The 18376-nt window shown below is 39.9% G+C and overlaps 1 long non-coding RNA gene across 1 annotated transcript in view; it reads left to right on the top strand.

The window, feature by feature from the left end:
- Positions 1-17121, top strand: part of LOC145721673 (uncharacterized) — an 81500-nt gene extending 64379 nt beyond the window's left edge. The window contains exon 4 of the long non-coding RNA XR_014145506.1: positions 14556-17121. This is a non-coding gene — a long non-coding RNA (uncharacterized LOC145721673). The remainder of the gene's footprint in view (positions 1-14555) is intronic.
- The last annotated feature ends 1255 nt before the right edge of the window (positions 17122-18376 follow it).

Here is an 18376-nt window from a genome sequence, read left to right as displayed (position 1 = left end):
ATATTTATTTATTAATAGACAAATACATTTATAATTAATTAGCAAAGTAAGCTAAGTGTTATGTTTTTATAATTATTTTATGATATTCAATCTACCAATTTAGCATCAATATTTGTTAATAAAGGCATTTATTATTAATTTATAAATTAAACAAATAAATTATTAAAACATAACTCTTTGCTTATTTTGTTTCTTCTAGTAAAGAAAAATATAGCCAAGAAAATAAAAATTATATGAAATAATTGATGAAGGGGAAGTTTTCAACATGTATAACAAAGAAATAGTTATCAAACATTTAATGAACTAAAATGACTAATACATTTTAGAACTTGTTGTATTTAAATGTAACCTTCGATAAATGGTCTTGGATATAGCCATGTTTTCCAAATCTGTCTTCTGGCATATCATTAGTCTCATGTCTTCTTACGTTCAAAGAACAAGAATTCATTATCAGTGTGCTTCGTGATTCATTAGAAATACTCCATACCCAGATTGCACAGTGACTAATATTAGATTTCTTTAGCTGGGAATTGCAGCTCAAACTAAGTTTCCATGTTGGCTCTGTTCTGGTGCAATAACTTCCAGCAGAGCCAAATCACAAAATACTCGCTAACTTCACGTGTTAGAATCCACATTCATCTTTGCCTTGTTAATCTTTAAGGAGCTTTTTATTTGTTGTTCCAAGAATGTCAGGTTCTTTGGTTTCTTGCTTTCTTAAATTGCCATATGTCTCTAAAGAGGGTGTGTGTGTGTGTGTGTGTGTGTGTGTGTGTGTGTGTGTTTAAAAATCAGAATCAGCACAGGGACGCCTGGGTGGCTCAGTCATTAAGCATCTGCCTTCGGCTCAGGTCATGATCCCAGGATCCTGGGATCAAGTCCCACATCGGGCTCCTTGCTCAGTGGGGAGCCTGCTTCTCCCTCTGCCTGTTGCACCCCCTGCTTATGTCCCCCCCTTCTCGCTCTCGCTCTTTCTCTGACAAATAAATAAAACCTTAAAAAAAAAAAACATAAAAATCAGAATTAGCACAAAGGAATGATAGATTTGTCCTCTTTGAATTCACCAAGCTTCCTACTTAGTAGGATTGCAAAGTCATAATACGAAACCAGTAGGGCAAATATTCTCTCTTTTGGATGATCCAGCTTTATGTAAACTCTGCTCTCCCCCCCCCATCTCATTTGGTTGGCATTATGTGAGCAGAAGACAGGTAGTTTTCATGAGTGGTTCCTAGAAGCAAAGGTGTCTACAGAAGTATAGAGGAGTGAAGAGGGTCAGACTGAGAGCCAATAAGACCTTTAAGGAGTGATTGAGCAGAATAAAAATGAAATCAGCTCCAAAGGAAGAGCAGCTTCCCTGATATATAAGGCCCCCAGGCAGATCTGGTGGGGGGAATGAGGCGCCAGAGGGAGGATTCTGCTGTAAGCACACGGGGAATGTCTATTCTTTTGCCCTTCTGGGAATGCCGTCTTTCTGGACAGACTGTGTGGTCATGGGGTAGACATGTTGCACAAGCTGGGCCAAGCAGAGAATTTCCTCAGGCATTTTGAACTTGGGACCAGTGCAAATGAGTCTGAAATGGTCTTTGGGGGAAACCTGGGTGGTTTAGGGTACTTCTTGTTGCTCTTTTGAGAAAATCAGCCCGAGAGAGGAGAGATAGAAGCCAAGCTACAGAGACACAGGATAGGAAGAGTGTCTGAACCAAGAGTGTCTGAACCTCACTTAGTTTGACTTGGGTTTCTGTCACTTGCAACCTGGAGAGCTCTGCTTAATTCAGAGTAGATGCCGCCTGCACACTGACAAGTGACTTGTTCAAGTATTTTAGTGAATAGTATGTGCTGAAAGGTAAGGGACCAGGTTCCAGAGCCCTGAGAATCAGATAGATAATGACCAGAAGAGCCCGCCCAGACTGGTGTTGACCAACACAGGGTCAGTCACCTCATGCGATATTCATAAAACACTAACATAAGGTGTGCACATACCGGTTTTTGAAGGATTGCTGGAGCATATGGAATTTTCATCAACCCTGAAATGCTCATTACAGACCGCATGTTTCCTCAGTTTCTTTTTTCACCATTGACATTTCTACCAATACATTGTGATGATGACCAACTTTTACAAGTGGCAAAGTACCAAGGTACTTAATACTAGTTCTGGATTGGGATTGGTGCTAGCTATATCAGTATTTGTGCCTGTTATGACCACAGCCGCATTGAGTAAAATGGCCCAGTGTCTCCTTTCCTAAAACAGTTAGGTCCTGTGCAGCCCCGTTTGGTCTCAGGTGACTTATGCATCTGCATCCTCATTGAAACTCCCACTCTTAGCTCCTTAGACAAATTCAAATTTGAAAATGTAGTGTTCATGAAATAACACAAATCCCCAAATGAACTTTAGAACAGTGAGTAAACCCATCCAGAGATTATGGAGGAATAGGACTTTCCTTTGTTCTGGGTGCATTTTTAATGTAGAGTGGTAGACATCAGCTAAAGCTAGGGTCTGCTCATGTCCAATCTGGCCTTGATTCCCCACCCACTTCTCATTCTTCATGGGCTCTTTGAATGAACTTCTTTACTCTCACGATTTTAGCCCCCACCAATGTGCTTGCTAATGGCTCCTGAATTTGTATCTCTACTATTGAATTCTTTCTTGAACTCAAGATATGTATATCTACTTGTGTATTGGACATTTCTTCTTAGTTCTATGGAAATGTCCAAGTCAATGCATCTAACAAGTAAACTCTTCCTGAATTCTTCATATTCCCTGGGACAGAGAGTGGTATCACTATCTACCTGGGTGCTTAAGCCAGAAACATATGAATCATTGGTGACTCTTTCAGTTTTTGACCCCTATATCTTATTGTATGTATGATTTTTCCACACCATCTCTTTATTATTCCTCAGATGCATCTCTTTCTTTCCACCCCCGCCATTATGTCCTTAGTCAAGATCCTTATTATCTCTTGCGTGGCTTATTGTAACAGCCTCTTAACTTTTGTCCCAGCCTTGAGTTATTCACCACTTTAAAAAAATATTTTATTTATTTGAGAGAGAGAGAGAGACAGCAAGAGGTGGGGAGGGGCAGAGGGAGAGAGAGAGAAGCAGACTCCCCACTGAGCAGGGAGCCTGAGCTACCCAGGTGCCCCTGAATTATTCACCACTCAATATCATTCTCCCTTCTGGAATTAACTTTCTCAACTGAAGATCTCATAGTGTCATTTAAAAAATCTTGCATGACCCCCCAGCCAAAGGACTGTAAGTCCTTCTGTATGACTTTTCCTCTTCCTCCCACGTGATCATTAGCCAGCCCCTTCCTACTCTTCTACTTCCCAGCTGTGCGAGTTGTATCCCGAATGGGCTGTGCGCTTGCTTGCCTCAGTATTCACAGCTCCTTCTGTGAATACTGCTTCCCAATTCAGCCCCACCACTCCCTTCTTCGGAAAGGCTTTCTTAACCTTCTTACTCTGTGGATAGTCCTACCACAAACTTATCACAGTGTCGTGCTATCATCTGCTCACTCCCATGTCTTCCCAAATGTGCTGTGAAACCCCTCGAAGCTAAAACCAGCACCTGGTCATTGAATGAAAAAACAAATAGAGTCTCGTATCCAACCGATGAGTTCAAAGATGAATAAAACCATGACCCATTTACTAATTATTCTGTTTGGAGTTGACCCTGGGGGCAGCATCATTTCTGAAGCAATCAATAAGAAAAATGAAGATGGCCGTGCTATATTGGTATTGACAAAAGACTGCAAAGGAGGATCCTCCTGCCATTATCTGCTCACTTCTAGCAGAACAGACTGGTGGGTGAGAAAGATGAAATATGGTAACTTGAAATGACATAAGTTAGGGTGGGAGGAAGGCAGTCATTTCATTCTGATAGAGTAAAACCTGCATAGTGACTTTGCTCCATTGTTAACTTTTAAGCAGCTCTAACGAACATTGGCAGGTGTCTGAATGAAGAACTTTGAAAGCTTCTGGTTCTCCTCCCAAAAAGACTGGAAAAGGCTTTTCTTTTTAAAAATTTTTTAAAATTTATTTGACACACACACACACACAGCATGCACAAGCAGGGGGAGTGGGAGAGGGAGAAGCAGGCTCCCCGCTGAGCAGAGAGCCTGGCAAGGGGCTCCATCCCAGGACCCCAGGATCATGACCTGAGCCGAAGGCAGATGCTTAGCTGACTGAGCCACCCAGGTTCCTCCGGAAAAGGCTTTTCTAGAAGCAAGACAGAAGAGCTATGTGGAGTCCTATGAGGACTCAATCAGAAGAACAGATTTTTGGATTTTTATGCTCCCAACTCAAAGGAATTGGCCAGGTAGTTGTTTTCAGTCTGTTTCCTGTTGTTTTATCTATTTAGGCTTTTTCTATCTCGATAACATTTAGCAAAATAGCATTTGCTTTTCTTTGTAGGTCAGCTAAATTATTTGTAGGAATTTTGCCCCTTTTCTCCTGGGATCCCAGGCCAGCTCAACTACCTGTTGGAGATACCATGGTCTTTACCCTCCACAAAGGGGAGCTAGAGACACACTTGAGGGACATAAAGCAAGGGATTTATCATACTGGTCAAACAGAAAATTTCAGGAACATTTATTTGGTGCCAACTCAAAAGTTGCTTCAGAATTTCTATAAAAAAGAGGATTAGGGGCACAGTTTGTTAGTAAAGGGGAGTAAGAAGGGGTTGAGGAAGATACGGAGATTATGGAATGGTAGGGTGAAGCTAAATCCCTTTGGAGCCCCCTGTTTGTGTTACTGTGGTAACTGTTTTCTTAGTAAATTGTGCTGGACATTGTGGAGAGTTTAAAAAAAAAAAAGAGAAACTTGATTAAAATGAACCCTGCCCTGAAGGAAATTAGAGTTCAGCCAGGAGAGACAGAAAAACTAACAGGTTTAAGAGGCTATTAATCAGGGACACCTGGCTGGCTCAGTCGACTGGTAGAGCATGCAACTCTTAATCTCCGGGTCGTGAGTTCAAGCCCCACGCTGGGTGTGGAGCCTACCTTAAAAAAATAATTTATTTATTTATTTATTTATTATTATTTTTTTAAGATTTTATTTATTTATTTGAGACAGAGAGAATGAGAGACAGAGAGCATGAGAGGGAGGAAGGTCAGAGGGAGAAGCAGACTCCCTGTCGAGCAGGGAGCCTGATGCGGGACTCGATCCCGGGACTCCAGGATCATGACCTGAGCCGAAGGCAGTCGCTTAACCAACTGAGCCACCCAGGCGCCCCCAAAAAATAATTTAAATAAAAGAAAGGCTGTTAACCCAGAACAATTTTCTGGAGGCCAGTCAGTGCAGCTAATTGACTGGGAATTCTGGGCTTGATGACACCATTTAAATCCCTTCTGGTCCCAAACCCAATTTGGTACCACTTGGTGGTCGTTGTGTCTGTCCTCTGGTTAAATATCAATAGGGATGATTCTGGGTGGTGGGCGTGGCTGGGCTTTCAGGGCAGCAGTGGGGATTCGAAGATCTCTGGGTCACTTGTGCCCCTTTCTTCAGCCCAGTGAGGGGAAATTGAGCTGAGAGATTACTGCGGGTACAGACATGCTCCCATCACAGCCTTATTTCCTAAAACAAGGTTGCTACAGTCTCTCCACCCAGTTTTACCTCCTCATCCCATCTGTTGTCCTCTCAGAAAGGGAGAGTTTTGCCTGCTCTGCTCTGTTGGAAAAGTGGTATTGGGCACAGGTGAAGACACTTGCCAATTTTCAATTGCATCGTATCTGAATTTACATTATCCTGGGGCATGATTATCAAGGGAATTTTCTATAATAATGTTCTCTCGGAGTTGAAGGAAATCAGAGTTCTGCCCTGAGGAGAAAGAATTAATATATAATTAGTGTATAAGGTGGATATGTGTGAATAATAACAACCAAGGGTTATTGAATCTTTACTATATGTTGGGCCTTGTTCTAAGCAATTTATTCATGTTGTCTCATTTATTCCTCACAGTGGCCCAGTGCAGTCTCTCTGTTTATCATCTCCATTTTAGAGATGTGGAAATTTGGGTATAGATAAACTAATTTGCCCAAGAGCACATAGCCACTCAGTGGCGAAGTTGGAGGTATAAACTCAGCCAGTCTTACTCAGGATACTGTGTTTTTAACCACAAAGTTATTTGGAAGCAAAACTATAGGTTTTCTTATCTTGTTTGTTTTGCTTTAAAACTAGCTCAAACTCACAGCTGGACAATAATAATTAAAATCTGAGTGGCGAGCTTTGTCATAAAGGGAAGAGTACCACTGGGGTAGGAAAACCCTGCAAATACTTGGAATGTTAATTTCCCATTTCCAAAGAAATTCTGATTTGATTTTTAAACCTAGCCTCTTATCTCTTCACAGAAACATTTTGCAGCCTTACTTGTTTTTGTCTTTTTCCTAAAGATTGCAGCTTTTCTCTCTTAATTTCTTCTTCTTTCCATTTAGGGATGCCCATGTCTACTGCATCATGGGGGAAAAAACCTTGGCTGCTTCCTCTAGCTGTTTAGAAAGACCTGTTTCTTCCTTCCACTTCCACTCCACTTCCTCAAGGTTTGTCTCCTGAAGCTCCAGGTAATCTCTTTTCGAAGTTCAAAGGCATTTGTCATTTTCATTGCTTCTGGCTCTTTTAGCTTCTGTATTACTGTGAGATCCAGCTCTTCTACTTTTCTCAACTCTCATCTTCCTCCTATCCACTCTCTGTGGGCTTGTCCAATGGGTATTTCTTAGAATGATGCTTCTCTTTCCATGAGTTCTTTCCTTTGGAAAGGTCAAGGTCATCTGTTTTTAAAGTTTCACCTTTTCCTTTCTTACTGGCTACTTTATATCTATCTTTACCTTAGTCATTTCCTCTTGCCCAGATGTATTTATTTCCAAGTGCTTCCTGGAAATTCCCACTTAAGGATTCCACTGTCACCATTAGGCTCAAAGTGAATAGGCCTTAGTTCATAATCAATATTTCCCATGTGAGTTCTCATGAGAACAATGATAATAGAAAACACTTATGCGCATGTACACTAAGCCTGGCACCGTTCCAGTTATCATCCTGACTTTACAGATGAAGGAACTCAGGCCTTGAGATCTAAAGCAATATTCCCCCAATTGACATCACATAGCCAAAAAGTGGAGGAGCCAAGAGTCACCCCAGGCAGTTCTAAGAATCCTTACTCCTGGCCAACACTTGATATTTCTATGCCATGTTTTCTGATTTCTCACAGTCAAAATTGTATTCATCAGTGTTCTTTTCTTCCAGCCCAATTCATAGCTTTTTACTTTCAAGATGTTTTTGGAGTCTGTGTAAGTCAGGGGCTGCAAAGGCACAAATGGCCTATTCAAAAACAAACAAAACCCAGTGGTATGGTTAAGGAAACCAGCAAGGGATGGTGGAGCTCCCAGGGGCTAACACACTGGGATGCTGTCACCACCCCTAGTCTTGAAAGGGCAAGAGGGGTGAACAGTGCTATGGGAGTCCAGAGAAAGCTGGGTCTATGGAAGTGGGATCACGTGCCAGTAAGGCATGGGGATGAAGAGAATAAATACTCCCTCTCTTCATGGCTTCTGATTTCCTACCTGTGCTTCACTGCCTCATACCTGGATCATTGTGGCTGCCTCCTCAATGATCTAACCTCATTTCCCTCCACTTTATCCTGCTGCCCTATCACCAGACCAGACTCTCTAAGATGCCACATTCTCTCTGTCAGTTTTCTTCTCACAACCTTCAAAGGCTTGTCATTGCTTCTCATTCTATTATCAGTGGTCCTCCAAATCCTGAGTCTAATCCCTCTTTCAAATGTTCTGTTCTGCAACTCTCCTAGCCCTTCACTCCAATTGGCCTCCTCATTCCTGTCCCCTTTTCTATAAACATACCATTCTCATATTTGCAGCAAATGCTATGGTTCATATCCTTCCCTAGGCCTGAAATGCCTTCTTTGGTCTTCTATCCAAATGCTATACATCCTTCAAGACTCATCTCTTCTGTAAAAATTTATCTGACCATGCCTATGTACATGGTCCCTCTATCTTCCCAAGTTTCTACTGAACTGTGGAAAACACCTTACCAATTAAGTCTTTTCTAGATCTTTCATAAACATGTGCCTCGTCTCCTCTAACTGATAGGTAAAGATCCCCAAATCAAGAGTATGCTTTTAAAAATTTTTAAATATATATATATTTTAAAGATTTTATTTATTTGAGAGAGAGTGAGGGAAAGAAAGAGATAGAGAGAGCAAGAGGAGGGGGGAGGGTCAGAGCGAGAGGGAGAAGCAGACTCCCCACTGAACAGGGAGCACAATGCAGGACTTGATCCAAGGACCCTGGGATCATCACCTGAGCCGAAGGCACCCACTGAACCCTCTGAGTCACCCAGGCGCCCTCGAGAGTATGGCTAAGGATTCATCAGTGTGACTCCCACTTTCTAAGCTATAACAGTTTGGAGGGGTACAATTAAAGCAGTGTGGGGATGGTTAACATGCCAAGAAAAAGTAATCTATTCTCTAAGCCCCCTACTGTACAATCGGGGCAAGCCCAGCTTTCAAGTCCCTCCCTCTCCTGGCAGGGTCCCCGTGCTCTCCTTTGCTGCTAGAAGCACTTTAGATGAAGTGCCCAGGGGCATCTCTGTTGTTCTTCTTCTTTGATAAAAGAATAAATAAATAAAATTGATCTGTGCTCTGTAGGCATCTTTCAACTTTCCTTCTGGTGACTTTTCGTTTCCATATGATTGGCATTCTTCTTGTTCTTTTTGGTATAAACCATCCTGTTTGCCAACAGCTGCCTGTTGGTGGGGTAATTTGGTTCATATGCCAAGGGAATTCCAATCTACTGACCCCTAGCTAGTATTTCTGGCTTAACCTGGGCCATTCCGATGTGTAGGGCAATGCCTGAAAGATGATCTTCATTCCTATTCTTTGTTCAGGAATCTCAGTGCTGGAGCTGTGAGCTCCTTCCAGCCGAGAACCCTGCTTAGAACACTGTGACATGCTTGGACATAGCTGAGTTCCCTTAACAACCATTAACAACTTGTTCTCCCAGGACCCTATCCATCTGTCATCTACTGCGATGTCTACATATTGATTTTTTTCTCTTTGCTTTTCCAGTCTCATAATGTAAAGACCTTAGAATTTCCTTTGCTGCTACTAGGAAGGCTTAAAACTCAACCTTTTAATAGTTAAGTACAGGCAGGATGAGTTAGTGAATATAAATGGACTCATTCCATTGGTCATTTGGATGAATTCTCTGACCTTATAATAGAAGACTTTCTCATTTTTTAAATTTCTCTACCCCATCTTTTTCAATGAATGTTCCCAAGATGACAGGTTCTCTGATAGCTTAATCAGAACTAGAGTAATTTAAAAAACCAATCCTAAGAAAGGCCAGTGTATTTCAGAGGGAGGAAGAATTTGCATTATGAAATCTATTTATAACAGATATACTGGGTTCATCTGAATGACATATGTACAGTTAAAAAAATTATTCGTTGTGCCCATTAATTTTGGAGCAAGGAAATGAACGCGACGTTCAACCTTTTCTAATCTACTGTGGTTTGTAATTAGGTGATGAAAAGCAGGCTTCTCCAGATTCAGCAGCTGTTAGCTATCTAGATGTTTCTTCCCATCAAGTAAAAGCTATATTGCTTTTTTAGAGATGATCACAGAAATGAAAAATATCACCAGACTAGCTAAATCAAGACAGGGAATGGAGGAGAAAAAAAGAGAACCATTTAAAAAAGCAATTGAGTCCATACAAGAGCATTCCTTCTGAAGATTTTGACATCCTAAAGGAACTTATCTGTCTACCTCAACTCTTATAAAATTGTATGATGTGAAAGAGGAAGCTAGAGCTAGATGTGGACAGAGGAGGGGATCTGGGCTGTTCCCTTTTGCAAACACAAAGACCTTCTTTTGTTAGAATGGAAACGGGGGGAAAAAAAAAACCAGAAGCTGAACTTGGTGGGTTTGAGGGCTTGCAAATTCAACCAGCTGAAACTTTGTAAACATTTAGCATAAAACTCATTTTTAATCTCATAAACTTATTTTTTTCCCCTAGCATAGGGGATGCATAAAAAGGAAATAAAACTTTAGTAAATTGAGCCTTACTTGTGCTTTATAAAAAAGAAATTGAATTGCTCTAATGGCAACTGTAGCCGGCATTCAGCTTCGAACAACCAGCGTAAATCTAGTTTTTAGTGCTTGATTTAGTAAACACTCAGCTGCAGACAGGCTCCCAAAACATCTCTGAATGCAGGGTTTTCCGTAAAGGCAGTTACGTAACCTCTGTGTGTTATGCCTTTAAAATATGTGAAGAATAGCAGAAACCCTGATTGAGATCTCTGACGATTATCCTTTACTCTATGTTTAAATCTGCATAGAGTTTGCTCCTCATTCTACATGGCGCTCGCACAAATGGATTCTAATAGGCCGTAAATTTCAATGTGTGTGTAATACTCATTAATAATGTAAAAAAAGTAGCGTGCTAATAACCAGCTCGGATGCCAGAGTGGAGTTGGCCCGTGGTTTGGTTATCGAATCTCCAAGTGATAATCACAGCCTGTGTGTGATTCTGCCCTTCTCTGAGCCTTGTCCTGCTCCCCCACATTGAGGCTCTGGAAGAAACCCCGCTTCGGATTCTGTTTAGCAAAGGCGGCATGTGCCGGGCTTGCAATTTTGGCTAAAAATAGAGAGAAAATCTTGTCCCTGACAAACAAGATGAAACGTCCAACTGGTTTTAAATCGATGCACAAATAACTGTTAGGATTCTAAGGCCAGTTTATCCTAAATATTTCTTAGTGACCTGGGGTTAGTGGGGATTTTCGTGTTTCACTTGTTTTTCCAATCACTCCATATATTCACCGGTAGACAAAATGAGGGTTGGCACCTTATGGCGTTCCTGCCAACCTACTCTTTTATAATAATTCTGGCTCGGATGGCCAAGGTTAACCCTGGGAACAATTTGGAATTAGGATAAATTGGTGCCTCTTTCTTCCTCCATAAACGTCTTACAATATCTCAGGCTTATGTTTAGCTGGCTGCCAACCAACCCTGTCTAAGGATTTCTCTCTTTCTCAGGGGCATTTCCAATTTGGAAAGAGACCCTCAGATGTGGAAAAGTCCTCAGACCCCGAATTTGTTTGTAAGCCAGGATCTGGGGTTAATCTTCTGGGCAGAGGGCAGTTTGTTCTAAAGCTGGCTCTGGGCAGAGTGGCTGGGCTTTCAAGAAGGAAATTCACATACACCCTCTTTCTTTTTCCCACCATCTGGTCGTTCGGCTGCCAGCAACTGGAGCTATTAAACAAATGGAGATTTTATGAAATTTGAAAACAAGACTGCTGCACAGCGTGGTAGGTGGAGAGAGTCACGAGCTGATGGTTCTACTCATGGCTTGGCCGTTACCAGCTGAGCAACCTTAGGGAAGTCACTCAAACTCTCTGAGCTTCTGTCCTTCCTACCTTTCAGGACGGTGGCAGGGCTACATAAAAACACGAGAAAGTAATTTGAAAACTCCAGAGTACTACACAACTCCAAGGGACTTGGATTATTCAAAGCAGTGAGGGTTACATATACAATGAGGAGTATCTTCTTATTCCCCAGGAAAGGCTGATGATCATCACTGGTACCATTGTGTTTCAGAGAAATTATGTGAGCACACAGCAGATCCTGTTATGCTTGTGGATGAAATTCAGGATCCTGGAGAAGATTGGATCCCTGACTACTCAAACAACTAAAAAGAATAAAAGCACTACTGAAGTCAAGTGAAAGTATTAAGGGGAAAACAGATGGGCTTTTCTGGATGTAATCTGTTTTACACCTCTCCCCAGCCAGGAGACACACTCAAATAATATCTCGTCTCCTTTTAATATTCAAAATCAATCACCTGAGACACCACCTGTTTATGTTGGAAGTCCAGCATTTCTGTGTTTTTTTTTTAATTTTTAATTTTTGAATTTAAAATCAATCATTCACAGGCATATAGTTTAAAAATTTGAATAGTAATAAAAGAGCTATTACAAAATTTACTTTCCTGACTTGCTCCTTCTCAGGGGAATCCTGGTCCCCGGCCACAAGGGCAGCAGCTTTCAGCTCTTTAATTTTTTTTATTTTTTATATATATTTTTAAAGATTTTATTTATTTGACAAAGAGAGACAGCGAGAGAGGGAACACAAGCAGGGGGAGTGGGAGAGGGAGAAGCAGGCTTCCCGCAGAGCAGGGAGCCCGATGCGGGGCTCGATCCCAGGACCCTGGGATCATGACCTGAGCCGAAGGCAGATGCTTAACGACTGAGCCACCCAGGCGCCCCTCAGCTCTTTTAAAGCTCCTCCTGGCCTTTACAACTTTCCCAAGTTTTACAAGCTGCATATTTTGCTATTTCTTTAATCGTCAATTTTAGACATTCTCTATTGAATTCCTATCATGGAAGAGAGAGGTTGCTCTTTATGCTGCTGTCATTTTGCTTCTCCTTTCTCAACTTCCCAATATAATTCTATTACAATTTTGGTGAAATTAGTATTAGGATTATTCTCATATTTTTTATAACTGGGCATGGTCACAAGCCATGGTTATTTTTCCTTCTTTTATAGTTTCCATAAAGTTAATAATGCTTGTCTTTCCTTTGCTGAGTTTTCTTTGTATCTATTTTTAATTATTTCAATTTCTTCTAATGGCCTTTCAGTGAAACACTCCACAAAGGTCAATCACAACACACACAGTAACTATCAGTTCCTGTTTTTGAGACTCTGACTCTTCGTGCCTCCCGTCTGGCTGGACTGTGGTCCTCTCTGGATTACCTTTGCTCCCATTCCAGGCCTGGAACCCCTATCTTGCTCTATTTTTTTCACCTGTCTTATTTTTTATTGAAGAACATTCTCTAGTAGTTTCATCTAGTAGGTGTTAGAGTAGCAGAGGGAATCAGGATAGCAGCTTTTGTCATGCCAATCTCTCCAATCACACTATTTCATTCATTCCTTATACTTGTGCCCAGTTATCATTAGAAATCTCTCTACCACCATCTTGAAAATTGTCCTTTTTCTCTCTCCTGTTTTGAAGTGACTCTTCCTTGTATCTTATGTATTTTTTCTCCATGTACTCCCTCCCTCTGGTGAGGGCATCTTCAATTGCTTCCTGAGATAGTGTATCTGAGAAGTACATTTTTTGAGAGCTTACATATCTAAAACAGTTCGAATTTCACCTCATCTATAATTTATGGCTGGGTACTGAATTCTAAGTGGGAAGTTATTTTCCTTTGGAATTTTGAAGGCCTTGCTCCATTGTCTTCTAGATTCTGGTGCTGGTGTTGGGAAGTACGAAGCCTGTGCAGAGGCTTTTCTTGGTCCACAGTGTTCTGAACTGATGTGCCTTAGGGTGACTCTATTTCTGCCGCTGTACTGGGTGCTTAGTGGGCCTCTCAGTGTGGAAACTGATGTCTTTAGTTCTAGGAAATTTGGCTTCTAACTTCCTCTCCTCTGTTTTCTCCGTTCTTTCTGGTAATCAGATAATTCTGATATTGGAGTTCCTGGAATTGTTCTCTAATTGTCTTATGTCTCTAGTTGTCCTTCTGTTTATCTTTTCCCCTGTTTTCTAACTCATTAAGTTTTTTTTTTTTTAATTTCTGTTACCATGTTTTTAATTTTCAAGAACACTTTTTGTTTTCTGAAGGCTCCTTTTTATAGGATTCTGTTCTCACTTCAGAAATGCAGTATCTTTTCTTGTGCTTGGGAGGATACTAGTTGCAGTTTTGTTGCTAAAGCCTTCCTTTTCTTGGATTGTTTCAGCTTTCTCCAAGTTGCTCTTTTCTGTTTGCTCTGATCTTTATCTTCTACCTTTGAGGGTTTCCCCATATGTCTGCCCTTGTTTGTCTGCTCATGATCAAGAGGAGGGAACTAAAACTCTGATTAGAGTCTCTGCAAATGTGCTTGGGGCTTGTGAACTTTGACCGTCACCATGGGGTCATTGTCACCTGGGTCATTTGTAGGGGAGCTCTCAGTGTTAATATTTTGAAGTCTTTTTCCTTTTCTCTCCTATTATTTTGCTAGTCTTTTTTAAATACCTTTTTATTATTATTTATTATTATTTTTAAAGATTTTGTTTATTTGAGAGAGAAAGAGAGAGCGAGCATGGGAGGGGAGACGGTCAGAGGGAGAAGCAGACTCCCTGCTGAGCAGGGAGCCTCATGCGGGGTTGGATCCTGGGACTCTGGGATCTTGACCTGAGCCAAAAGCAGATGCTTAACTGACTGAGCCACCCAGGTGCCCTTGTTTTGCTAGTCTTAATGAACTTTTTTTCCTGAAATTTCTAGCTCTTCGTAGCATCATGCACTGCAGCATCTTGTTATGATGCTGTGCCTTTGAATAACTTTTGTTGTTAACTAAGACATTGTGAATTTCGTTTGTCTTTTATTGACCTTGTGAGCTACGTAACTATAAAATGTGGTTTATTACATAGTGCCTCTTGGTATTATATTCTTTTTGAAAAAGAGATTTTTTCATTGCAAATAAGACAAACAATGACGTCTTTAAAACAAAAGAAGTATTTCCCGGTCTCCTTACTTGAAACACATGATTTTCATCAGCTGTTTTTCTCTTGTTGGCAGCACCCATTTGGAAAATGACAGACTCGACTCACACCATCCACATCCACTCTTCTTGCCGTCTGCCTTCCCTCCAAGCCAACAGACACACACTCCTATCTGCAAAGCAACTCCAATCAAAGATCATCCTCCAACTGCCAGACCCTACTGGTGGCTCATTCATCAGCATGTGCATTACAGATGTCGTAGGGTATACCCAAATTAAGATAGGGCCTTGTCTCTCTAGCTATTAAGTAAGAAGAATTCTGATATTAGACCTTGGGCTGCCCCATCTCTCCTAACCTCCCTTTCCCCATCTTTAAAAAGCAAATAATGACACTAATTTTCAGGGTAGTCATGAGTGTTAAAACAGATTATTAGGCGAGAGGCTTTTTTTTTTTTTTGGTCACTGCTTTAGAACAATCTCAACACCTGGGGCTTTTCAAGGAGGGTTTTGAGGGCCTTGAAGCATGCTTACTCTGCAGGAGGATGCAGGTACCACCCAGCACCCTAATACACAACTTTCAGGGCATATGTTGTTTCAATAATTGCTCACTTTAAGGTATTTCTTTATGAGGTTGCTTCTGTTCCTTATAAAAATTTTATTACAGAAAAGAAAGCCAGGTTATGAGAAATAATTGCATTTGATTTTTCATATTGTTGTAAGGGACAAATGGAAACAAAGTGCTGTGTTCATTCTCTTCCTTCTTTTCAACTACAGGTTCTGTTAGATGGACTCCAATGAGTGGTTTCACATTAGTACCTACTACAACTACACTGATATACATTAAACATGTCTATTCATCAGGAAAATTAGGCCTGATCTGAGGAGACGATGCCAGAGCACGAAAAAAACATGGATTCTAGAGCCAGATTGGCCTTGGTTGGGGTTCTATCTCTGTCTCCTGCCTTTTTCCCTTTGTGTGAGTCACTTATCTGGACTGCAGTTTCCTCGTCTGCAAGATGAGGTTAATGACACTTCACAGTGCTGATGAGAATATTCGGTGAAACTATGATCATAAAGTGTCTGGTACATAGTTGGTGCTCAGTTAATATTATTCCCTTCTCTTCTGTTTAAATGTGGGTTTTTTTTTTGTCTTATTATATTTATTTTAAAATATACATACTATATTTAAACATGGGTTTATTTCAAAATAATATCAAATAATTGTTTTTCCTAGTATTCTATATTTCCTTGTGGTCTTTTTATACCTTGGCCTGAGTTCATCTTTCAAGCAGGGTGCAAGCTACAGGCTTCCCTGGGTAACCACCCACTATGACTCAGAATGGTTGCTCACTGACCCTGAGGGAAACACTATGTGGGAACAGATAGCCCTTGGCCTCGCTCTCCTTGTCTGATGCTGCTATACCTCCATGACCCCCAAAGTCACCAGTGTAGCAACAAGATGTCTCTACTATGAACAGCTTTTTCCTACCCTGGGATCAGATGGGCACAAAGGAAAGAAATACCTGTACTCTGTTACGAATGCATGCATATTAATTTCAACTACTCTTCCCAAGATAACATCTGTCCACTTAGTGCTTTAGTCAAAATGAACCTCATAGTCCTTCCGGCAGCAGTCACTTTATTATTCCATCTCTCTGTGTATTTGTATTTTCTATTATTCTCTCTCTCCATACATTTGTTCCTAACTTCAGATATTTATCATCATTCTTCTTGGGAAAGGGTGGAGGAGAGGATTTCAATTCATTTTGAACTTTTGAGAAACCATTTGTATTAAATGTCTAATTATTTGAGCTTTTAAATGAGATGTTTTATTAAAATTCAGCTATATTACATCCATAGGATCCATGCTAGCCGTGGAAAATCCAGCCAACTTGCTATACATTTATCCAACAGGACCGGGGTGGATGGGCAATACAGTTGTAAGGATTATGTTAAGTTGCAATTTGAATTTTTAAGTGAACCTCTGAACACATTCTTAATGTCTGCTAACTGTTAGGCTTAGAAATAACATAGTAACCACCAATCCATAAAGTACTTGTTAAATACCAGGAAGAAAATGTCTGGAACAGAGAAGTAGAGTAGCTAATGTTTAAAAGCAAGAGTCTCAGGGTTAGAAAGACAGATTTCAGTCCCATCTCTTACTAGTTGGGGGGGTCTTGTATAAATTTTTTTACCCTCATTTTTTAACCTAAAAAATGAAGATAATAGTTTTCAATTTACAGGTAATGAATATCAAGTGGAATAATGATTTCACATTACTTAACATAGTTTCAATATACATTACATTTTAAATGCAAGTTCAAATAAATGGTTTTTATAATTTTAATTATCATATGAACATTTCATTAGACAACCATTCAGATACCTGTCTATGTATGTAGATTCATGAAGACATGGAAACCTTTTTTTTTTTTTTCATAAATGGGATCAAACTATACATGCTATTCCATTATCTGATTTATTCACTTAACTGTATTTTGTAAGATTTTCCAAGTCAAAAATAAAGATCTCTATCATCTTTTAAAATGAGTATAGTGTATTTTATTTAATGTATTTGTCATAGTTTATATAACCATCTCCTTACATGTAGACTCAATTTGTGTCCATTTTTCTAATTAAAAATTCTGGAATGGAAATCCTTATGGGTGCGTTTTGTTGTTTTTTTTTAAAATACACATTCATTTTTCTCTACAGGGTAAGTTCCAAAAAGCAGGATCACAGGATCCTTAAATACTCCTATTCTAATTAAACTGATCCACTTTGAAAAAGTTGGTCATCTATACTTGAGACCAATACAAATTGTGGTTTTGATTATTTTCTCAAAGTATTCCTTCATAACATATCACACATTCTTGTTTTCATTTATTTTTAATTATATAAATAATACATAATTTTTTGGTAAAAATCTATACAGATATAGCAAAACTATTCACAACCCCAATCCCCTCAAAAACAAACAACTGCTATTAGTTTCTACATCAGTAAATGAAGCTACTGTATGTAGACATATCATGATTTAACCATGTTTCAAATTATGGACATGTAAAACATTTCTGAAATTTTCACTTTTGCAAGTAAGATGCCAGTCCAAAATCTTTATACATGCTTGTTATGTATATGTATGACTATGTCTTTAAAACATATAATGAGAGTGGAGTTACAGGGCCAAATAGTACGCACAAATAAAGCTTTAATAAAATGCTGCAAAATAACCTTCCAATGAGTTTTACAAGTCCCTACTCCTACAATAATATATGAAAATAGTCATCTTGCCACACCTTTACCAACAGGATGGTATCAGTCTAAAATAATTTTTGCCAATTTGATAGGTGAAAAAATGCCATTTTTAATTCATATTATAATTAATAATGAAATTAAACGATCTTCAAACTTCAATGTTTCATCCACAGCTATTATTAATTTTCTATTGGGTTCTTTATTGACTGTAGCTTATTTTATATGTGTTTTTGTATACGGTGAAGATGAATGTACCTATATAGCAATTCCTGTTCTTTTACATACGTTGCAAATATTTTTTCTAGTTTATAGTTTGATTTTTAACTTCGTTTATATGGTCTTTTCTTTTATTTATTTATTTATTTATTTATTTATTTATTTGACAGAGAGAGACACAGCAAGAGAGGGAACACAAGCAGGGGGAGTGGGAGAGGGAGAAGCAGGCTTCCCCTGGAGCCGGGAGCCCGATGTGGGGCTCGATCCCAGGACCCTGGGATCATGACCCGAGCCGAAGGCAGATGCCTAACGACTGAGCCACCCAGGTGCCCCTATATGGTCTTTTCTTGTGTAGTGTGTGTGTGTGTGTGTGTGTGTGTGTGTTTGTGTGTGTAGTACAAGATAATAAGCACATTTTCATGGG

Source organism: Leptonychotes weddellii, chromosome 5 (genome assembly GCF_054177405.1).
Source record: "Leptonychotes weddellii isolate Sample4059 chromosome 5, ASM5417740v2, whole genome shotgun sequence".
NCBI classification, from domain to species: domain Eukaryota; kingdom Metazoa; phylum Chordata; class Mammalia; order Carnivora; family Phocidae; genus Leptonychotes; species Leptonychotes weddellii.
Note: the sequence above shows the minus strand (reverse complement) of the source record. Positions and strands in the feature narration are given on the sequence as shown.